General features: G+C 48.2%; 1 protein-coding gene across 1 annotated transcript in view; it reads right to left on the bottom strand.

The window, feature by feature from the left end:
* The window catches only part of LOC139272598 (ALK tyrosine kinase receptor-like), a 1,661,561-nt gene that overhangs the window by 66,235 nt on the left and 1,574,254 nt on the right, over positions 1-21,072 (bottom strand). The window lies entirely within an intron of this gene.

The following is a 21,072-nucleotide window of genomic DNA, read 5'->3' as shown; positions in this document are numbered from 1 at the left end:
CCACCTAGCATTGCTATGGCACAAATGAAGGAAGATATGTTCAATTACACATTACTGTAATTTAAATATCACCACAGTATATCCACTCCTACATGGGCGGACATCATCCCTCACTTCCAGCGGGAAATTAGGTGCTTGCTAAAATGGATGGGACCCAGAACAGGAACGCCAGGGCATTTACTCCACACCTGCCCAGTTTTGCCTTAAAATCATAACATAAATAGGAGATTAGTTTAACACATGGTGCACATTAACTATGTAATGTGTTGTTAAACACAGAATCAGGGTGCAAAGGCATAACGGGAGTATGAACGCCTGTTTTATCATTCCGTTATCAAATTCGACATAAACTTGGCAAATTGTGCACCACTCAGTCTTTCTGGCTTTACTCCGACCTAACCAGCAGTTCTTAAAGGGACCGCTGGAGGCCACGGACAAAAAGTAAGTAAAGGATTGAGTGTCAGGCGACCAATGGCGGGAGCTCGAGGGCCAGTGCAGTTGAAGGCAAGAGATCTTGTCATAAGACCTCCAACAACAACAACTTGTATTTATATAGCGCCTTTAACGTAGTGAAACGTCCTAAGGCGCTTCACAGAATGTTACTGAGCCACGTAAGGAAATTAGGGCAGGTGACCAAAAGCTTGGGCAAAGAAGTAGGTTTTAAGGAGCGTCTTGTAGAAGGAAAGAGAGATAGAGAGGCGGAGAGGTGGACACAGCGAATTCCAGAGCCTGGGGCCTCGGCAACAGAAGGCACAGCCATCAATGGTTGAGCGATTATAATCAGGGATGCTCAAGAGGGCAGAATTAGAGGAGCACAGACATCTCGGGAGGGTTGTGGGGCTGGAGGAGATTACAGAGATAGGGAGGGGTGAGGCCATGGAGGGATTTGAAAACAAGGATGAGAATTTTGAAATCGAGGCGTTAACTGGGAGCCAATGTAGGTCAGCGAGCACAGGGTGATGGGTGAGCGGGACTTGTTGCGAGTTAGGACACGGGCAGCCAAGTTTTGGATCAACAAAACCATCCCAAAGCGCTTCACAGAAGTGTTAAGTCAAAAATAAATAAATTTGACACCAGAGTTGGCAACCCTAGTCCTACTACTGAATCCCACCCGTCAGCTCAGCAGCGATGAAGGGGTCGAACCAATTCAGCCAATTGTTGTCGGTTCTGAACTAGCCTGGCCGCTTCAGTTATCTGTGTCCCTTTCTGTGACAAATCACTCTTGACATTGTCCATCCAACGCTCCCCTGGTCTTCCTCAGCTTCTTGTGCCCTGTACCTGTAGGCCATGAAAGGTGCTTCCATTCTTGGAATGTGCCCAAACCATCGCAATGTTCTTTCTTGGATCTTTTGTATAAGAATTGTTTCTTGTCAAGCCGTGGCTCAGTGGGTAGCACTCTTGCTTCTGAGTCAAAGGTTGTGGGTTCAAGTCCCACTCCTGAGACTTGAGCACAAAAATCTAGGCTGACACTCTAGTGCAGCACTGAGGGAGTGCTGCACTATCAGAGGTGCCATCTTTCAGATGTGATGTTAAATTGAGGCCCCATCTGCTCTCTCAGATGGACATAAAAGATCCCATGGCACTATTTCAAAGAAGAGCAGGGGAGTGCTCCCCAGTGTCCTGGCCAATATTTATCCCTCAATCAACGTAACTAAAATTGTCTGGTCATTGTCACATTGTTGTTTGTGGGAACTTGCTGTGTGCGAATTGGTTGCTGCATTTCCGACATCACAACAGTGACTACACTTCAAAAAAGTACTTCATTGGCTGTAAGGCACTTTGGAACCTCTGGTGGTCATGAAAGATGCTATATAAATGCAAGTCTTTCTTTATCATTCTTGATTCTTTGCATCCTGTGTACTCCCAGTATCCCTCTCTATCATCTCTGTTGTTCACATCTTTTGCTCTACATGAGATGAATTTAACAAGCCTGAACATAATTCTTAATTCAACAAATTTGGCACTAGATTAGCAATTTACCAAGACAGAGCAGAAGGTTTAAGAAATGGGATGCACATTACTTTTATTACTGCAGTGCACAGGAATTCAGATTGAATAACAGATCAAGTAAACATCAGGGAAACGGAGGGAAACACAAGTCAATTAAAAAAAGAAAGCAAAGACTTGCATTTCTATAGCGCCTTCCACAATCTCAGGACGTCCCAAAGTGCTTTACAGCCAATAAAGTGCTTTTGAAGTGTAGTTACTGTTGTAATGTAGGAAACGTGACAGCCAATTTGCGCACATCAAGCTCCCACAAACAGCAATCATCTGTTTTAATGATACTGGTTGAGGGATAAATATTGGTCAGGGTACAGGGCAGAGCTCCTCTGCTCTTCTTCAGATAGTGTCATGGGATCTTTCATGTGCACCTGAGAGAGCAGACGGGGTCTCGGTTTAACGTCTCATGACCCTGCGCCTCCATAGGTCTTCTGCTTTCAAAGGAGAGAAAGCAAAAGAAGGCCATGAACTAATGGTAGATTACATTCATGTGGGAAATTGTGATCCTGAAATGGGAGAGCTCAATCTCAAACCCAGGGAAGATTCCTTGCTGAGTTTGGAAGAGCTAGAAGGCTGGCTTGGTTCATGAAATCAGTCCTTACAATTTGTATCCTGGAGTATGCCATTATCACTGGAGGCAATCTGTTTCCCTCATATTATTGCAGAACAGATTGCAAATGTTAGATTATGAAGGAAAAAAACTCATGTTGTTATGGCTTATAGCCACTGCTGTTTTCTATATTTTATCCAAAATTAGTCATTTTGTAAATTCTTTATTGCAGGGAAGCAATTCCCTAAAAACAATTCACTTTCTACCAAAACAATTGAGTTTTGGATAATAACCACAATGTGATTTTGAAAGGCAATATCAGTGTGGCCATTATCACAATGAGCAGCCCAGAGTCAGCACTGTTTACAAATGCCTCAGTAAATTTCACCAATAAACTTCCACTCAAAATCTAATGGGAACAACTTTTATAACCATCAAATAACACAAATGAGCTTATTAAAAAAGAAAGCAGTTTTGTTTCATAATGCATCAGCAATGTAAACAAAATCACTGATAATCAGAAGCTTTATTTTGTTTTAATCAGCATTTATGTTAAACAGCACCTTTCTGAATGCTTTCTAACACAATGAGTTATTTTATGTAAATCCAACCAGCACATTCTCAATATTATTCACGGATATTGATATTGACTGAATTGTTTTTCACCTCAGTTTTCTCCATTGTCCTCTTGAATGTATAAGCCTGAAGTCGCTGTGCATGCTGGCAGAAATTGCCATGATCTTATTGAATGGCGGAGCAGGCTTGAGGGGCCAAATGGCCTACTCTTGCTCCTATTTCTTATGTTCTTAAATAAATGGATGGAAAATCGCAGACAATTTGTCCATGATTTTCCGATATGTGCTGAGGGCAAGCAAGGTTCCTGGCCACTAGCACCTACTAGGACTCCTTGCTTCCAGTGGTGTCAATGGACCTCTGGTACATTGTGCAAGTGGCCATTCTGTGAACCTGGGTGATAAAGACTTAAAAAGCCATTGCTTACTGACCAGTTGCACCCCGATCCTGTCTGAATTCATGGGCTCAAGTGTATTTGCATAATTCAGGTGACTGGGTGTGCTAGTTTCAGTGCTGCTGGGGTATCTGTTTGACTCGGGGGGATGTGGCGGGGAAGGGAAATGTCTGCATATAGTCATCTCGCTGTGTTGAAGAGCCAGGCGTGCCGGCCAAAGCAGGCAAAATGGCCTTTTAAATTATTGTCAATACAGTTTCTGCCAGAATGACATGCATGTATGTATGTATGTATGTATGTATGTATGTATGATTCATGCTCTGCATGCAATTGAGGTGGGACTGGTGCAAATTTGGGCAGATTACATCATCCTGCCAATTCCATTCTTTTCATGGACTGGAGCAAGAAGCTCCTTCAGCCACTTCTAGCAGAGATGTCAAGGCTGAAAACGGGGGTGGAGACCTGGCATAACTATGCCTTGCCCAAACTCCATCCTTGCCTACCAGGCCAGTGCCCCTGGTGCGCTCAAGAGCTTACAGATTTTTGGGGCTTGAGTATCAGTAGTTTATCAGACTATGATGAGTATCACAGCTGAGCCCAATCCTGTCCTCGCCGACATCCATACACAAGGGTAGGAGTGGGAGCCTTGACTGAGTTCTGCCCTTCCTTACTGAGGAGTGCTGAGGCTAACCATAACACTGCATTGCTAACACTGGCTGCATGTGGGGCAGATAAAATCAACAAACAACAAAAATCGCACAATAATTTCCTGTTTCTGTCCAGGTCCATTTCCTTTAAAATAAGCTACTATCGAATTTAATTGAATCTGTCTTGAGAAAATCTTCTGACTAAAAAAAAATTGATGAAACATCAGAGATCAAGGTGGCCACCAATTTATTGCTGTAATGTTTGTAGCTCCACACTGTGGATGTGGATGCATTGTGTACTGCAACTACAGAGGTAATAATTAAACAGAAGCAGCAGGTTCCGGAGACTTCTGAGAGCTGCCTGCCATGTTAGGAAGCTGTGTGTGCTTGTGCTCTGTGAATATATCACATTTGGTGGCGAGATGGGATTTTTTGGATGATTTAAAGCTGAAATTTGTTGGTGAAGGATTCAGCAAGCCGACAGAGAGACTTTGGAAACTTCTCTGTCTTTGGAAATAGCTACAAATTCCGAGGTAAAATACAGCAGCCTGTCTACACTGCAGAGACAAAATGGTGGCATCCATAGCAGTAATGGGACACTTAGGTGAATATAAACGCGACCAGGAAATGTTTAAGGCATATGTGGACTGGCTAGAAATGTATTTCATTGCAAATAACATAATCAAAGTTCCAGAGAATGCAGTCCAGAATCAGGCAATATTGGAACGTAAGCGAGCTATCTTCTTATCTGCAGCTGGACCTGAATTGTATGAAATGCTGGTAAATCTGCTTGTGCCTGATGAGCCAATGCTTAAAAAGATTTTAACGAAGCTGGAGCAGCACTACAAAACAAAACCGTTAGAAATTGCTGAAAGCTATTAATAGGTCCTTACTATACAGTACAAATGCACACGAGGCCCATACGTGAGAGAAGGTCACTCTGTGACCAGTAACCTTTATTAGCCAGCACTGAAGTGAAGAAGGTGGGTGGAGCTTCCCCTTTTATACCTGAAAGTGCAGGTTAGGAGTGTCTCCCACAAGTTCACCACTTAGTGGTCAGTGTTCTCGCGGTGTACAACTTAGGTCAGTTTATACATGGGTTACAATGACATTTGAATACATGACATCACCTCCCCCACAAAGTCTTATTGGGATCACAGGTTGAGTCGCTCTGGTGGTTTACGCTCCCTTGTAGAGCGCCTGAGTTGGGGCTCCGGTTGTTGGGCGCTGGCCTGAGTGTCTGCTGTTTGCGGTGCCTCAGGCCTGTCCGGACTGCCCACAGTGACTGGGCTCTCCTCCACTTGGTTCCGGTGTTCGGTCACCTGTGGTGGAGTAAACTCTACATCGTGTTCATCCTTTGCTTCTTCTATGGGGTCGCTGAACCTCCTTTTTGTTTGATCCACGTGTTTGCGGCAGATTTGTCCATTAGTAAGTTTAACGACCAGAATCCTATTCCCCTTTTTAGCAATCACAGTGCCTGCGAGCCATTTGGGCCCTGCAGCGTAGTTGAGGACAAAGACAGAGTCATTGACATCAATACATCGCGCCCTCGCATTCCCGTCATGGTAGTCACATTGTGACTGGTGCCTGCTCTCAACAATTTCTTTCATGGTGGGGTGTATAAGGGATAACCTGGTTTTGAGCGTCCTTTTCATTAGCAGCTCTGCGGGTGGAACCCCTGTGAGCGAGTGTGGTCGGGATCTATTGGCCAACAGGAGGCGTGATAAGCGGTTTTGTAGGGAACCCCCTTGGATTCTGAGTATCCCCTGTTTGATTATCTGCACTGCTCGTTCCACCTGGCCGTTTGAGGCCGGCTTGAACGGTGCCATTCTGACATGGTTGATACCATTTCCTGCCATGATGTCCTGGGATTCAGTGCTTGTAAAGCACGGGCCATTGTCGCTGACCAAGAAGTCCAGTAGACCATGGGTGGCAAACATTGCCCGTAGACTTTCTACCATGGCAGAGGATGTGCTTGAATTGAGAATGTCACACTCGATCCATTTGGAGTAGGCGTCTACTACAACCAAAAACATTTTTCCCATGAAAGGACCTGCGTAGTCCACATGGATGCATGATCATGGCTTGGCGGGCCAGGACCAGGGGCTAAGGGGGGCTTCCCTGGGCGCATTGCCCAGCTGGGCACACGTGTTGCACCTGTGAACACAAAGTTCCAGGTCTGCATCTATCCCTGGCCACCAAACGTGTGACCTGGCAATTGCCTTTATCATGACAATGCCCGGGTGCTCATTGTGGAGTTCTCTGCCCATCTGGGGCATGACTACTCGGTTTCCCCATAGTAGGCAATCGGCCTGAATCGAGAGTTCATCCTTGCGCATGTGAAATGGTTTAAATTCCTCAGGGCATGCCCCGTACGTGGCTGCCCAGTCCCCATTCAGGACACATTTCTTGACTAAAGACAGTAGCGGGTCTCAATTTGTCCAGACTTTGATCTGACGGGCTGTCACGGGTGAGCCTTCGCTTTTGAAAGCTTCAACAGCCATGACCATCTCAGCAGCATGCTCGGTTGCCCCCTGGGTTATGGCTAGTGGGAGCCTGCTGAGTGCATCGGCGCAGTTTTCATTGTCCGGTCTGTGCCGAATTGTATAGTCATAGGTGGCTAACGTGAGTGCCCACCTCTGTATGTGGGCCGATGTGTTTGCATTTATGGCCTTGTTGTCGGCCAAAATGGACGTTAGGGGTTTGTGATCTGTCCCCAGCTCAAATTTTCTGCCAAACAGGTACTGGTGCATTTTTTTTACTGCATATACACATGTTAGCGCTTCCTTTTCTACCATCCCGTAGCCCCTTTCTGCCTGGGACAGACTTCTGGAGGCATAAGCTACCGGCTGTAACTGACCCTTGGCATTAACATGCTGCAACACACACCCGACCCCATAGGACGACGCATTGCACGTTAAAACAAGTTTCTTACATGGGTCATATAGCGTTAACAGATTGTTGGAGCATAACAAATTGCGTGCTCTATCAAAAGCCCTTTCCTGGCTGTCCCCCCAGACCCATTCACGACCTTTGTGTAGGAGCACATGTAGCGGCTCTAACAGCAAGCTCAATTTGGGAAGAAAGTTTCCAAAATAGTTCAGGAGCCCCAGGAACGAACGCAGCTCCGTCGTGTTACAGGGTCTGGGTGATCTCTGGATCGCTTCCGTTTTGGATGCAGTAGGTCTGATCCCATCTGCTGCTACCCTCATCCCCAGGAATTCTACCTATGGAGCTAGGAAGATGCAGTTCGCCTTTTTCAGTCGCAGACCTACCCGGTCCAGTCTGCGTAGCACCTCCTCCAGGTTGTGGAGGTGTTCTTGAGTATCGCAACCCGTGATGAGGCTGTCATCTTGAAAAACCATCGTCCCTGGAATCGACTTGAGGAGGCTTTCCATGTTTCGTTGAAAGATCGTGGCTGCCGAGCGAATCCCGAATGGATATCTGTTGTACTCAAACAACCCCTTCTGTGTCGTGATGTGGTCAACTTCTTCGACTCACTCGCCAGCTCCTGGGTCATGTAAGCTGAGGTTAGGTCCAATTTTGAAAAAAGTTTGCCACCGGATAGCTTTGCAAAGAGGTCCTCCGCTCTCGGTAGCGGGTGCTGGTCTTGGAGTGACACCCGATTGATGGTGGCCTTATAATCACCACATATCCTGACTGACCCATCCGCCTTGAGCACCGGCACAATCGGGTTCGTCCAGTCACTGAATTCGACTGGCGAGATGATGCCTTCCCTCAGCAGGCGGTCCAATTCGCTTTCTATCTTTTCCCGCATCACGTACGGCACCGCTCTGGTCTTGTGGTGTACAGCCTGGTGTCCGGGTTAATGTGAATCACTACCTTGGTCCCCATGAAAGTGCCAATGCCGGGTTGAAATAGTGAGTCAAATTTGTCCAGGACCTGTGAGCATGATATTCGCTCCACAGAAGAAATTGCATTGACATCGCCCCATTTCCAGTTCATGACAGCAAGCCAACTCCTCCCCAGCAGTGCGGGACCATCCCCTGGGACAATCCAGAATGGCAACCTGCTCTCCGAATCTTTGTGGGTCACGACTACTGTGGCGCTGTCTAGCACCGGAATGATCTCCTTCGTATATGTCTGTAGCAGTGCGTCAATCAGCGCTAATTTTGGTCTCCTGGCCTTGGACGCCCACAACTTGTCGAACTGTTTGATACTTATCAGGGACTGACTGGCCCCGTGTCTAGCTCATTGATACTGGGATGCCATTGAGGAGCACTTTCATCATTATCGGTGGCGTCCTGGTGTATGAACTGTATATGTGCTCCACATGAACTCGCTGAACTTCAGCTTCCAGCGATTTCCCCCAGTGTCCATTTGGCCTCGTAGGGCTTACAGCGGGCCCGTCCTCCTCGTACATCAACCTGGCTGCAGGCTTCCTGCACATACGTGCCATGTGACCGCTGACGTTACAGTTTCTGCAGGTATATTGGTGATATCTGCAAGCTCTGGCTGTGTGTTTGCCTCCACACCTCCAACCTGAGCCGTTGTTGGAAACAAAAGATCCATTACCAGTCGATTGTCTCTGACTGTCTCTGTAACTGTCCTTAAGCTCACCATTGACAGGTGTTGATGGCCCCATTACTGGCCGCATTGTCCCTTGCGATGGCAGCTAGCCATTGTCTCTGTTGAATTCCCCCTTTGGGTTCGACTACATGCTCGGGCATGTCCGACTGCCCCTGTCTGCCTAGAGAACGATGTGCCGTGTTAACAATGTTGACTCCCTGTCCATTTGCTGCATTTAAACCAAGATTTTTGTCAAACATCATTCTGGTCTCTTCCTCCCCTGAGATAAATGTCTGGGCCATCAAAGCCGCTGTTTCCAGGGTCAAGTCTTTGGTCTCAATCAGTTTCCTGAAAACCCCAGCGTGCTCGATGCCCTCAATAAAAAAGTCTCGCAGCATCTCCGCTCTGCATGCATCTGGGAACTTACATAGGCTCGCCAGTCGCCGGAGGTCTGCCACGAAGTCTGGAACGCTTTGCCCTTCTCGCCGCCGGTGCGTGTAAAACCGATGTCTCGCCATGTGCATGCTGCTCGGCGCTTTAAAGTGTTCCCCCATCAACTTACTGAGCTCTTCAAAAGTCTTGTCCACTGGCTTCTCTAGCGCTAGAAGGTCCTTCATCAGGGAGTACGTCCTGGATCCACAAACCGTCAGGAGATGAGCCCTGCGTTTGTCGGCCGAATCCTGTCCCAGCCATTCTTTAGTGATGAAACTTTGCTGTAGTCTCTCAATAAAATCATCCCAACCATCACCAACACAGTACCTCTCATCTGTGTTGCTAATGGCCATGCTTGCGTGGTTTAAATCCCAGTTTCCCGTCGCCAACAATGTGTCCTTATTATACAGTACAAATGCACACGAGACCCATACTTGAGAGAAGGTCACTCTGTGACCAGTAACCTTTATTAGCCAGCACTGAAGTGAAGAAGGTGGGTGGAGCTTCTCCTTTTATACCTGAAAGTCCAGGTTAGGAGTGTCTCCCACAAGTTCACCACCTAGTGGTCAGTGTTCTCACGGTGTACAACTTAGGTCAGTTTATACATGGGTTACAATGACAGTTGAATACAGGACAGCTATCGTTTCAGTATACTAAATCAAAAGACTGATGAAAATATCAGTGAGTACATTGTAGCATTAAAAAAGCTATCTATTCACTGTAATTTCGTAAACTTTCAAAACCGAGCTTTGTGGGACCGTTTTGTTTGTGGGGTGAAATATGATGCGATCAGAAGGAAGTTATTGACGACGGATGTCTCGAATTTTGAGCTTGCTTGTCAGACAGCGAGGTCGATGGACATGGCCGATCAATATTCCCGAGAATTGCATAATAACTACTGTTGTCAGTCAACCGAGGTGAATTGCCTGCAGATTCAAAGTAAAAGGCGGTGGGGGCCCAAAGTCTCAGTAACTGGAAATTCTAACAGAGCGTAGAAGTCGTGCTATAGATGCCTGGGATAACTCATAGTTATCCATATGGGAAGGCATTGCTCAAAGTTATCCATATGTGAAGGCAGATTGTTTCTTCTGCAGAACGACTGAGCATCTTGCGAAAGCATGCCGACTGAAGGGTTAATCAGTTGTAAAAGCGATGAGTAAAAATCCCCAGAGACTACATAGCATGGAAGAACAACAACAGGACAAGGCGATGTTAGAATTACACGTCATCAGGAGCACGAGGTTAACAGACAACGATTCGAAAAGTATCAAAATCCACAAAGATGTTGCGGGAGTTGTGTACATACCACCAAACAGTAGAAGTGAGGTTGGGACAGCATTAAACAAGAAATTAGGGATGCGTGCAATAAAGGTACAACAGTTATCATGGGTGATTTTAATCTACATATAGATTGGACTAACCAAACTGGTAGCAATACGGTGGAGGAGAATTTCCCGGAGTGCATTAGGGATGGTTTTCTAGACCAATATGTCGAGGAACCAACTAGAGGACTGATCATCCTAAACTGGGTGATATGTAATGAGAAAGGACTAATTAGCAATCTTGTTGTGCAAGGCCCCTTGGGGAAGAGTGACCATAATATGGTAGAATTCCTTATTAAGATGGAGAGTGACATAGTTAATTCAGAGACTAGGGTCTTGAACTTAAGGAAAGGTAACTTCGATGGTATGAGACGTGAATTGGCTAGAATAGACTGGCAAAGGATACTTAAAGGGTTGACGGTGGATAGGCAATGGCAAACATTTAAAGATCACATGGATGAACTTCAACAATTGTACATCCCTGTCTGGAGTAAAAATAAAATGGGGAAGGTGGCTCAACTGTGGCTAACAAGGGAAATTAAGGATAGTGTTAAATCCAAGGAAGAGGCATATAAATTGGCCAGAAAAAGCAGCAAACCTGAGGACTGGGAGAAATTTAGAATTCAGCAGGGGAGGACAAAGGGTTTAATTAGGAGGGGAAAATATAATATGAGAAGAAGCTTACTGACAACATAAAAACTGACTGCAAAAGCTTCCACAGATATGTGAAGAGAAAAAGATTAGTGAAGACAAACGTAGGTCCCTTGCAGTCAGATTCAGGTGAATTTATAATGGGGAACAAAGAAATAGCAGACCAGTTGAACAAATACTTTGGTTCTGTCTTCACGAAGGAAGACACAAATAACCTTCCGGAAATACTAGGGGACTGAGGGTCTAGAGAGAAGGAGGAACTGAAGGAAATCCTTATTAGGTGGGAAACTGTGTTCGGGAAATTGGTGGAATTGAAGGCCGATAAATCGCAGGGGCCTGATAGTCTGCATCCCAGAATACTTAAGGAAGTGACCCTAGAAATAGTGGATGCATTGGTGATCATTTTCACACAGTCTATCGACTCTGGATCCGTTCTATGGACTGGAGGGTAGCTAATGTAAAACCACCTTTTAAAAAAGGAGGGAGAGAGAAAACAGGTAATGATAGACCGGGTAGCCTGACATCAGTAGTGGGGAAAATGTTGGAATCAATTATTAAAGATGAAATAGCAGCACATTTGGAAAGCAGTGACAGGATCGGTCCAAGTCAGCATGGATTTATGAAAGGGAAATCATGCTTGACAAATCTTCTAGAATTTTTTGAGGATGTAACTAGTAGAGTGGACAAGGGAGAACCAGGATATGGTGTATTTGGACTTTCAAAAGGCTTTTGACAAGGTCCCACACAAGAGATTGGTGTGCAAAATCAAAGTGCATGGTATTGGGGGTAATGTACTGACGTGGATAGAGAACTGGTTGGCAGAAAAGAAGCAGAGAGTCGGGATAAATGGGTCCTTTTCAGAATGGCAGGCAGTGACTAGTGGAGTGCCGCAGGGCTCCGTGCTGGGATCCCCAGCTATTTACAATATACGTCAATGATTTAGGTGAAGGAATTGAGTGTAATATCTCCAAGTTTGCAGATGATACTAAGCTGGGTGGCGGTGTGAGCTGTGAGGAGGATGCTAAGAGGCTGCAGGGTGACTTGGACAGGTTAGGTGAGTGGGCAAATGAATTGCAGTTGCAGTATAATGTGGATAAATGTGAGGTTATCCACTTTGGTGGCAAAAACACGAAGGCAGAATATTGTCTGAATTGCGGCAGATTAGGAAAAGGGGAGGTGCAACGAGACCTTGGTGTCATGGTACATCAGTCGTTGAAAGTTGGCATGCAGGTACAGCAGGCGGTGAAGGTGGCAAATGGCATGTTGCCCTTCATAGCCAGGAGATTTGAGTATAAGAGTAGGGAGGTCTTACTGCAGTTGCACAGGGCCTTGGTGAGGCCTCACCTGGAATATTGTGTTCAGTTTTGGTCTCCTAATCTGAGGAAGGACGTTCTTGCTATTGAGGAGTGCAGCGAAGGTTCACCAAACTGATTCCCGGGATGGCAGGACTGACATATGAGGAGAGACTGGATCAACTGGGCCTGTATTCACTGGAGTTTAGAAGGATGAGAGGGGATCACATAGAAACATATAAAATTCTGACGGGACAGGAAGAATGTTCCCGGTGTTGGGGAAGTCCAGAACCAGGGGACACAGTCTAAGGATAAGGGGTAAGCTATTTAGGACTGAGATGAAGAGAAACTTCTTCACTCAGAGAGTTGTTGACCTGTGGAATTCTCTACCGCAGAGCGTTGTTGATGCCAGTTCGTTGGATATATTCAAGAGGGAGTTAGATATGGCCCTTACGGCTAAAGGGATCAAGGGGTATGGAGAGAAAGCAGGAAAGGGGTACTGAGGTGAATGATCAGCCGTGATCTTATTGAATGGTGTTGCAGGCTCGAAGGGCCAAATGGCCTACTCCTGCACCTATTTTCTATGTTTCTCTGTTTCTATGTAAGGCCCATGCTTTCATATGCCTCGGTAAATACATCGACTATATCCTGCCGTTCAGCCTCAGAGTGAACGCAGACGCAGGCGTCTCCCGCACACTGCAGCTCAACGACAGAGGTTTGGGTGATCTTGGACCTGGCCTGGAGGTGGCGTAGGTTAAACAGCTTCCCACTAGTTCGGTAGATTAGTGCCACTCCAGCAGGGAGCATGTTGACAGTGAGGTGGAGCATGGCAGCGAGAAGAGGTTTGGAGCGATGACGCAGCCCTATTTGACCCCGGTCCGGACTTGGAATGGGTCTGTAATGAATCCGCCAGTAAGGATCACGGCCTGCATGTCGTCGTGGAGCAGGCGAAGGATGTTGACAAACTTTCGTGGGCATCCAAAACGGAGGAGGACACTCCGTAAGCCCTCATGGCCGACAGTGTCAAAGGCCTTTGTAAGATCGAAAAAGGCCATGTATAAGGGCTTGCGCTGCTCCCTGCATTTTTCTTGCAGTTGTCATGTTGCAAAGATCAACCCGCCACCACCTCAGTGAAACCCCAATGCTGCATGAGGTAGGCAAAGCCATAAAACAGGTAAAAAATAACAAGGCTATGTGTGCGGATGGAATTCTTGCTGAGGCGCTAAAATATGGCGGAGAGGTGCTGTTGGCGCGGATACATGGCCTCATCTCTCTCATTTGGAGGGAGGAGAGCCTGCTGGGAGATCTCAGAGATGCAGTGATCGTGTCCATTTTTAAAAAGGGGATCAAATCCAACTGTGGGAACTACAGGGGAATCTCCCTGCTATCAACCACTAGGAAGGTTGTCGCTCGAGTTCTCCGCAACCGTCTTCTCCCTGTGGCCGAGGAGCTCCTCCCGGAGTCACAGTGCGGATTTCGTCCCTTACGGGGAACAACCGACATGATCCAATGTATTATGTGCCCAATATAAGATGTGACAGACAGATGAGGAGGACCAGACATTACACCCTCTGCAAGTACGGGGAGAAGCATTCTTACCTCGACTTGCCCAACACCACCTGCCTTCGGAGACTGCGCTTCCACAAAGAGACTATCACTGAGGTATGCCAGCTGATAAGGGCAGATCTGCAGCTTGCCAGCACCATCAGAACTGCACTGTCGGTCGAGGTCAAAGTCACCGCGGCACTGTCGCTCTACGCCACAGCTGGAGACATTTGCGGATTTTCTCAGCATACCACACATCGCTGCATTAGACAGGTCACTGAAGCCCTGTACGCATGCAGGAGGGACGATCAGCTTCCCTATGACTAGGGAGGCACAGAGTGAGAGGGCTCTAGGATTCTCCAGAATTACAAACTTCCCCAAGGTGCAGGGAGCAATAGACTGTACGCACATCACGATGCGGGCACCTTTTCAGGATGCTGAGGTTTTCAGGAACCGCAAGGGATTCCACTCCCTGAATGTCCAACTGGTTGTCGACCACCAGCAAATTATACTGGCAGTGAATGCTCAATTTCCGGGCAGCATCCATGATGCTCACATCCTGTGTGAGAGCACTGCATCTGGATTGTTTAACAATGATCCACACGGTCAATGCTGGATGCTTGGTGACAAAGGATATGGCCTCGCCACCTGGCTGATGACCCCCCTGCGTGACTCTCACACCGAGGCCGAGAGGCGATACAATGAGAGCCACAGAGCAACTCGCAATATCGTGGAGAAAACCATTGGAGTGTTGAAGCAGCACTTTAGATGCCTGGACCACTCAGGAGGTGAGCTCCAATGTCACCCTGAGCAGGTAGCTCAATTCGTGGTGGTATGCTCCATGCTGCACAACTTGGCTATCAGCAGGGGACAAGAATTGCCTTATGAGTCTGACAGTCCACCTCACCAGAGAGAGGAAGAGGAGGATGAGGAGGAGGACGCTGACATCGGCCCAGACAATCAGGCTGATGCTGAAGTCATGCCCCCGCCCCCTGTAGACCGCATGAAAGGGCCCACAGTGGCATGATAGCTGCAAGAGCCTTATGTCAGGAGCTCATCAATGATCACTTTGCCTGAACATTGGTGTTATTTACAAGGCTGACACACTGCTGGGTGTGCAGGTCATATACATAGACATCAATGGTGGGCATCACCTTGGTGACAGTTAATGTTTAAGTTGATTGACGTTAAGTGTGATTATACATTTTGATGTTAAGGAATTACCAGCATGTAATGGTGCAGCTATCTGAGCCAATGTGCTGCAAGGTTTTGTTAAATAAAAAACATTGAAACTGAACATTAGTCTGAAATCATCTGTATTTCTGCACAGCCCAACCCTCCCCCACCTCCCCCCCCCACCACACCCGCTTCTCCTTCCCACTGCTACCCCTTCCCCTCCTGACTGCAAGCCGCCTGGCCGAGGAGGTCCTCAGGTGATGCTTCATTGCGGGGGGGGGGGGGAGGGGCGGTATCATGTTTGTAACTACAATGTAACACCACTGTATTACTGTATATACTCAGCTTAGATGCACACCTTGACCACAGGGAGTGAACTTGTGGGAGACACTCCTTACCTGATCACACCGGTATATAAAGGGAGGTCCCACGCAGGGTCATCACTTCTGGAGTCCTGTAGTAAAGTGTTAAGGTCACAGAGTGGCCTTGTCCCTGGAATGTGCCTCGTGTGGTTTCATGCTGTAGAGTAAGGACTTTACATTGGTGACGAGAAACGGGAATTCACGACCCATGAGAATGGCCACCGGTAGCACAGAGGAACGGTACTGTGTTGGGGAAGACTGGGACGATTTTGTCGAGAGGCTTCAGCAAAGCTTTGTTACGAAAGACTGGCTGGGGGAGCAGCGGCTGACAAGCGACGGGCTCAGCTCCTGACCAGCTGCGGACCAAAGACTTATGTGCTCATGAAGGACTGACTGGCACCCGAAAAGCCGTCGGACAAAACCTTTGAAGAGCTTAGCAAATTAATCGGGGAGCACCTCAAACCGGCGAGCAGCATACACATGACTCGACACAGATTCTACACCCACTGACGTCATGAAGGACAGAGCATACCGGACTTTGTAGCGGACCTCCGGCGTTTGGCCAGCAGGGTAAGTTCACAGATGCCTGCAGGGGGGAGATGCTAAGGGACTTCTTTATCGAGGGTATCAGTCATGCGGGAATTTTTTGCAAGTTAATTGAGACCAAGGACTTGATCTTGGAAGCGGCAGCGTTGTTAGTTGAAACTTTCATGGCGAGGGAGGAAGAGATGAAAATGATTTAGGCGCGCAATTCTGCCTCTAACGCGGCGATGGATCAGGGAGTCAACATCATCAATGCTACTCAGAGCCCCGCAGGCAGGCAGGGGCAGTCCGACATTTACCAGGCAGTAATAGACCCCAGAGCAGGACCTCAACAGAGACAATGGCAGGCTGAACGGATGTTCACGCCATCACAGTGGACAATCCGGCCCGGGATGGGGCCATTGACACCCACTAATAGGGTACTTAAGAGCAGTCAAAGGGACAGTCAGCGTGGAATTCCTGGCCACAGTCCCTATGTCCCCAACAATGGAAACTTTAACTCATGCTGGAGGTGTGAGGGAAAACACTCAGCCAGATCCTGCAGATTCCAACAGTTTGTCTGCAGAAAGTGCAATCTCAGCGGACATTTAGCTCGAATGTGCAGAAAACCTGCAACCAGACTAACATATGAGGCAGATGGACCAGAAGAAGGTTCTGTGAGGCAGGATGACTTTTGGGGCAAATCGATGGACGCCGAGGTTCAGCGGGTCCATGCGGCGAATATTCACAGTTCATACACCAAAACACCACCAATGATGATGAAGGTTTTGTTGAATGGTATCCCAGTACGCATGGAGCTGGACACAGGAGCCAACCAGTCACTCATGGGCGTTCAGCAATTTGAGAAGCTATCACCACTCAAAGCCAGTAGACCCAAATTAGAATGTATTGAGACACAATTATGGACTTACACCAAATAAATCATTCCGGTGCTAGGCAGTGCAATGATGGCTGTCACACACAATGGGTCAGTGAACCGGCTGCCACTCTGGATTGTCTCGGGCAATGGTCCCGCACTGTTGGGGAGGAGCTGGTTAGCCGAGATGAACTGGAAATGGGGGGATGTTCACGCAATGTCCTCGGTGGAGTGAAGTTCGTGCTCACAAGTCCTACAACAATTTGAGTCACTATTCCAACCGGGCGTCGGGACTTTCAAAGGCACTAAAGTGATACACATCACCCCGGACGCCAGGCCAGTGCACCACAAAGCCAGAGCGGTGCCGTATGTGATGCGGGAAAAGATCGGCTGTTGCGAGAGGGCAGCATCTCGCCTGTTGAATTCAGCGACTGGGCGAGCCCCATCGTTCTCTTTCTAAAAGCGGATGGCTCTGTCAGGATCTATGGCGACTACAAGGCCACCATCAATCGGGTGTCCCTACAAGACCAATACCTGCTCCCAAGAACGGAGGATCTCTTCACCATGCTGGCAGGCGGCAAGTTGTTCACCAAGTTGGACCTCACTTCAGCCTATATGACCCAGGAACTGGCCGACAAATCCAAACGACTGACCACCATCACCACGCACAAGGGACTGTTTGCGAATAACAGGTGCCCTGGCATTCAATCAGCGGCCACGATTTTTCAACGTAACATGGAAAGCCTGCTTAAATCCATTCTGGGAACAATCGTATTCCAGGACGACATCCTCATCACGGGTCGAGACACCGAGGAACACCTCCACAACCCGGAGGAGGTACTACGCCGACTGGACCGGGTAGGCCTGCGACTCAAGAAGTCTAAATGCATGTTCTTAGCTCCTGAGGTTGAGTTTCTGGGCAGGAGGGTTGCTGCAGATGGGATTCGGCCCACCGAATCCAAATCAGAGGCGATTCGACGAGCACCCAGGCCCTGCAACACATTAGAGCTGCGTTCATTCCTGGGACTGTTGAACTATTTCGGGAACTTTCTGCCGAACTTGAACACGTTGTTGGAGCCGCTACACGTGCTCCCGTGTAAGGGTTGGGATTGGTTTTGGGGGGACTGTCAGGAACGGGCTTTTGATCGGGCGCGAAACCTACATTGTTCAAACAAGTTATTGACCCTGTACGACCCCTGTAAACGTTTAGTTCTGACATGTGATGCATCGTCCTATGGGATTGGGTGCGTGTTGCAGCAGGGTAATGCTGAGGGTCAACTACAACCTATGGCTTATGCCTCCAGGTCGCTCTCTCAAGCAGAACGGGGATATGGGATGGTCGAGAAGGAAGCGCTTGCATGTGTCGATGGTGTAAAAAAATTGCATCAGTACATCTTCGGTAGGAAGTTTGAATTAGAGACGGACCACAAGCCACTCACATCCCTGTTGTCAGACAGCAAGGCTGTCAATGCCAACACATCAGCTCGCATACAGCGGTGGGCTCTCACGCTAGCTGCTTATGGCTACTCCATCCGGCACCGGCCCAGCACTGAAAACTGCGCTGATGCGCTCAGCAGGCTCCCACTGGCCACCACTGAGGGGGCAGCTGAGCAAAGTGCTGAGATGGTCATGGCTGTCGATGCCTTTGACAGTGCAGGCTCTCCCATCACAGCCCGCCAGATCAAAATCTGGACAAACAGAGATCCCCTCCTATCTTTGATTAAGAAATGTGTCTTGACTGGGGATTGGGCGCCCGTACACGGAGCATGCTCTGAGGAGGTCAGACCATTCCACAGGCGGATGGATGAGTTCTCCTTCCAAGCCGACTGCCTACTATGGGGCAGCCGGGTAGTCATGCCCCAGAAGGGCAGGGAGGCATTCATCAGGGAACTCCACAGCGAGCACCCAGGCATTGTGCTGATGAAGGCCATTGCCCGGTCACATGTTTGGTGGCCTGGAATTGATTCAGACCTGAACACTGTGTTCGCAGGTGCACGACCTGTGCCCAGCTGGGTAAGGCCCCGCTCAGCCCGTGGCCGTGGCCCACCAAGCCATGGTCACGCATTCACATTGACTACGCGGGCCTGTTCATGGGAAGATGTTCCTCATTGTATTAGATGCGTACTCAAAATGGATCGAGTGCATCATCCTGAATTCATGTACGCCATCCACCACCGTGGAAAGCCTACGTGCGATCTTTGCAACCCATGGCTTGCCGGACATCCTGGTTAGTGATAATGGTCCTTGTTTCACGAGCTATGAATTCCGGGAGTTTATGTCGGGCAATGGCATCAACCACGTCAGGACTGCGCCATTCAAGTCGGCCTCCAATGGCCAGGTGGAATGTGCAGTCCAAATCATTAAGCAAGGTATGCTCAGGATTCAAGGATCCTCCCTACAATGCCGCCTATCGTGCCTCCTGCTGGGCTATAGATCCCGCCTGCACTCGCTCACGGGGGTCCCGCCCGCAGAGCTACTCATGAAACGAACACTGAAAACTCGGTTGTCCCTCATCCACCCAGTCCTGACCGACATAGTTGAGGGCAAGCGCAAGTCACAAAACGAGTACCATGACCGTAATTCAAGGGGGAGATGTATAGAAATAAGTGATCCTGTATTCGTCCTCAATCACGCCATGGGGCCCAAATGGCTTGAGGGCACTGTAATTGACAAAGAGGGGAATAGGGTCATCGTGGTAAAACTCAACAATGGCCAGATATGCCGTAAGCATGTGGACCAAGTAAAAAAAAGGTTGAGCATGGACACGGAGGAACCGGAAGAAGACCATGAGATGGAGCTCACACTACCGCCAGCGAACATGCAACAAGAGCAATTAGAAGAATGCACAGTCCCTGTGGTCAGCCCGGACAGGCCGGAATCACCACAGGTGACAGACACTCACGTCAGTGTCCAACAACCAGAGCCCCAACTGCGGCGCTCCAAGAGGGAGCGTAGACCACCTGAAAGACTAAACCTATGATCCTAATAAGACTTTGGGGGGGGGGTAAGGTGGTGTCATGTTTGTAACTACAATGCAACACCACTGTATTTCTGTATACACTCAACTCAGATGTACACCTTGACCACAGGGGGTGAACTTGTGGGAGATACTCCTTACCTGATCACACAGGTAAATAAAGGGAGGTCCCATGCAGGGTCATCACTTCTGGAGTCCTGTAATAAAGAGTCAAGGTCACAGCGTGGCCTTGTCCCTGGAATGTGCCTCGTGTGGTTTCATGCTGTAGAGTACAGGCGAGTTGATGGCTGAAGCACTGCTTGGACGGATATGGGAGAGGATGGTCCCGAGGTGGGAACTTGCTCCAAGTCAGAAGCAAGATGTTGCTGCTGGCTCTCATGTGTGGTTGCCAATGGGGGTGAATCACCTTGAGGTGCAGTGCAGCGCTCCGGAACCACTGGGAGCCCTCTGCCACCAGTGTTCCTGGCTACCAGCTCCAGGGCCTCCTCCATCACTTCCATGTTATATCTTATTTGTTGGACAAAAACTCAGTGCCAACTACGTCCTTGGTGCTTAGTAGGCTTTTTGCTACTGGTGAATCTCCCTCGTGCCTCCCAAAACAGCCAGACAAGCACACACCACAGCCACACACGCTTTCAGTGTCTCTGAGCTCCCTCTCTCTCTGTCTCCTCTTCTGCACATGTCATGATGACCCTTGACCTCCTGAATCATGGGAATCGAGCGTTGCCATGTCGTTGCAAAGGACGGCCACACGTTCCGGCAGGAGGTCAAAAAAATTTAATGCTACCATCCATTTGATATCGCTCGCGGTAACGCCCATTTTCAAAAATGGAAACTAAGTGTTTTGAGAATGGGCGTGAAGCAGGCGATCAGAAAACCCTTTTTTAATGCCCACGCCGGAAATAACACCCATTTTTGGGCGATAAGCACAAAAGTGGAGGTTCTAGCCCTATGGGCTTTTGCACTGGCAGTTCCTGTCAGCCAACTATCCAAGAAGCGCAGCACCCTCGAAGGGGATCTGGGACTTGTGTGAACAGGATGAACAACTGTGTGTCTCCAATTAGATTGAAGAATTGTTAATGAACAGTGCAGAGTCTGAACAAGAAAGTGTCACTTAGAATAATGAAATCAATGTGGAATCAGGTGCAGAAAGCGAAGTAAAGAGAGGGAAAGGAAGATTAGATTAAGAGAAAGATAAAAGAGATAAAGAAATCGTTAAAA

Source organism: Pristiophorus japonicus, chromosome 9, assembly GCF_044704955.1.
Source record: "Pristiophorus japonicus isolate sPriJap1 chromosome 9, sPriJap1.hap1, whole genome shotgun sequence".
Lineage (NCBI taxonomy): Eukaryota > Metazoa > Chordata > Chondrichthyes > Pristiophoridae > Pristiophorus > Pristiophorus japonicus.
This window is presented reverse-complemented; position numbering and strand designations above follow the sequence as displayed.